Below are 3,444 nucleotides of genomic sequence, written 5' to 3' on the forward strand. Positions count from 1 at the left end.
CATCAATGTCCTCTTGGCTTCCTTTTGATGTAATGCAGAAAGAAGCCTGTATGTGTGTTGCGCCCTGCACATTTACTTCTCTATGCTGTGCCACAGCAAAGATTCAAATGAGATAATTTTGTTTAAAATACTTAAAGAAATACATAATCACGTTTTCATTGTTGCTTATATAGCACAGAATTTTAAGTGTCAAACATATCACTATAAACATCAGCAGAGATGGGCTATTATTGGATTTCACATCAGAGGCTATGCATTAGCAGACAGTAAGCGCTTTGGGGTCCTTAGATACTAAGTAAAGCGCTATACAAACACAGGCCATTTACCATTTAGCAAATGGTTTCAAAAGACACTGCTCTTGCAGCTGGTACATAAAGGTAGTCTGCACAGAAGTAAGACAGATATAAGTTGAATGGTACAGGATGAGCAACATACATTATTTGTTCTTCATGGTAGGAGCAACCAAACATCATCCAAAACTCTGTTCGAAGTTAAGTTTCCTCTGTATTAAGGATCCAGACCAAAGCCCAGTTCCAAAGACGCTGGAACTCTGTGTAAAATATAAACAATATTTCACTTTATTCATATTTTATTCACACAAAACTGTTTGAAAATTGTTTAAACTGAGATGTTTTACCATTTCATGATATATATTGGCTCATTTTGGAATTGACAACATGTTTGAGACAAGAATAAGTCCCCCCGAAAAGTTGGGATGGCACGCAAAACGCTGGAAAAGTAAGTGATACTAAACAAGTTAACTGGCAACATGACTGAGTGCACAAAAAGCAGCTTAGCTTGCCGAAAATCAAATCAATAAATTAAGTAGTGTTTGGTTATTTTTTGTCATTGTCATAAATAGGGTTAAGACCAGGGGCGATTCTAGGATCAGAGGCTTGGGGATGCTGAGCACCCAGAGAGCTGCCCATCCAGGCAAGGTAAACTTTACTCGTCACGATGAGACTTCTTCCCTGTCTCTGTCAGTCCCTGCATCCTTAAATGTCTCCAGTTGTCCCGAGTTCCCTCTGACTGTCTCCTTGGTGCATTTAAACCCCTGTTCCTCCCTGTCATCGTCTGTTGTCTTCATCTCCATTATCAGTCATCATAATTTTACCCTCTCTGTGCAAGTCTGCGAATTTCTTTATTAAATCATAAGATTCTTAAATTCATCAAGTCTCTCTGTGCCTGGGTCCTCGTCACAAAACATGACATCACTGTTTTGTACATTTTAACACAATTTAATCCCCACATTTGTGAAAGAAAAGCAAAACACTTTTTTCAAAAGTCTGTAACAAAACCATCAAATCTGATAAAGGTTATTTAAATGCTGCTAAAGACTACTACAGCAAAAGAAAAATGTATTGGAATTAAAAAAAAACATATCCTAACGTTAATTACTGCGGGAGAATAATGAATGATGCTCATAGTGAGTAAAAAGTAAACTGAGTGCACTTTTTGGACAGAGATTCACTTTTAAAGTGTATGTATAATATAATACAGATACATAAAAATACACTCCAAAAATAGAAGAGTCCTTGAAATGTACAAAATATTATTAAAAGATTAAAAAAATGGAGACACCGTGTCACCTTGAGGTTGGCAAATCTGTCTAACTGAAGGTTAAATGCAATTATATGTCCTGTTTTAAGCCAGGCACTTCCACCTCCGCTCAGCCACCATCGCTCTGGCAGCAAGGGCGCTGCTGAAGCACCCCCAAAAATAGGCTAAAATCGCCCCTGGTTAAGACAACATATGATCTGATGACTAAAGGTGACTACAGCAGTAGATGTGGTCTTTTCAATCATGTCACATGATCTCTATCAGCAGGTTTGTAGAATTGTTAAACTTCTGTTTATTTGGGTTTAAAAAATCTCAGGGAAGTCTCAAGAAACGCAGCAGCTTGTTTAGTTTCTGCTCATGCCTTCGTGCCTGAGGCGCTGACACAGTATAAGGTGGCACTGCCGCCCTCTAGTGCTAAAACTATTTAATGCCACCAGCTGTGTCGCTGCTGACCGCAAAGGCTGAAAAATGTGACGTGACAGAGAAAACCGAAATGACAGAATTAAGCGTCTGCAGGGTGAAATCTCTCAGTACTTCCTTTTGGAAAACCTTTAGATTTTTAGTCACATGATTTTATTATGTCTTTTGCCTTTCAATTATATTGTACACCAGTTTAAAAAAAGAGGTTAGGACAACATGTAATCATCACTATCCTATAACACAAAGTCAGTTAAACTTCAGTGATGTCAGTCAGACCACTGTGGATCCATTTTTACCTGCTGTGGTGAAAATTAAAGTCTTTTTTTCAGATTTGCTTTTTTTTTAAAGTGTCTTTGTAGCTTGAGATGGTGTATTCAGCTAGCCCAGCACCCAGCGTCAGAGATAAGCCATCACATGGGTGTAGAGGGCATCAGTCCAGCAGCAGGCCCAGTATTTACTCCTCTGTTCAAGAAGCAAGAGGAAGATGATTACGAGGGTCCCACAGAATGACCTCCATTGAGAACCCATGTGCATGTATTTGGTGGAAATGTTAGAAACAGAATCTGTGAGCATGGAATCAGAGCATGGGCGGGGAATTAATTTCCCCAAGAGGCTGTATGAGAAATCAGGACTCAAGGTGGGGCCCTCCACAACAATCCCAGTTTCTCATGTGGACTCTTGGGAAATATAATTGCCATCCCTGCTTCAGAGGGACGTGCTCACAGCCCAGCACGGTGCAGATCAACTGACATTCGCCAGAGAACATCAGAACTGGCAGGACTGCCACTGGCGCCTTGTTGTCGTCACAGATGAGAGCAGGTTCACTCTGAGCACATGTGACAGATGCCACAGCATCTCCAGTCTCTTTCATATGTGCACACTGAACTATGACGATTGATTTTTCCCAAATTTTATTATTTTCCCAGTTTAGTTCAACTTTCTGTTTTTCCCTCTTCTTTATTATCTTTGTTTGTGTTGATTATGTTCAGCTGTTCCTCTTTCCTGATATAGAAACATGAATTAAGCAGCTGCATCTTAACAATATGGTCGCACTATAATATATAAGATTCAACTTTGAAGTAATGCAGCCGAGAAAAAAAATGCAGAATAGTTATAACCGTTTTAATCTGTTGAGTGGTGAATGTAAATACTGTCCCTTGTTCTAAAGTCACCTTTTTGATTAAGGATATAGAGAGTGGACCAAACCACTGTGACCCACAGGAGGGGGGAGTCCACTTTTTTCATCTTCAAAAGTTGGTTTTCTTACCACAAGAGCTGCCAGTGCTTATTACTAATATTTAGTATCATAAAGGTATCCTTCTAATATTGCATTGAGGAGGACGAGAGAGAAAGCTGATCTGGACACCCTCGCCTTACTCAGAGTTTGCACCCCTGTTGCATTGTCTGTCTGACTCAGCAAAGATGATATTGGATGAACAATAAAAGGAATCATGAAAAGATCAT

This window comes from Pundamilia nyererei, unplaced genomic scaffold (genome assembly GCF_000239375.1).
Source record: "Pundamilia nyererei isolate P.nyererei 1_Seehausen unplaced genomic scaffold, PunNye1.0 scaffold00075, whole genome shotgun sequence".
Lineage (NCBI taxonomy): Eukaryota > Metazoa > Chordata > Actinopteri > Cichliformes > Cichlidae > Pundamilia > Pundamilia nyererei.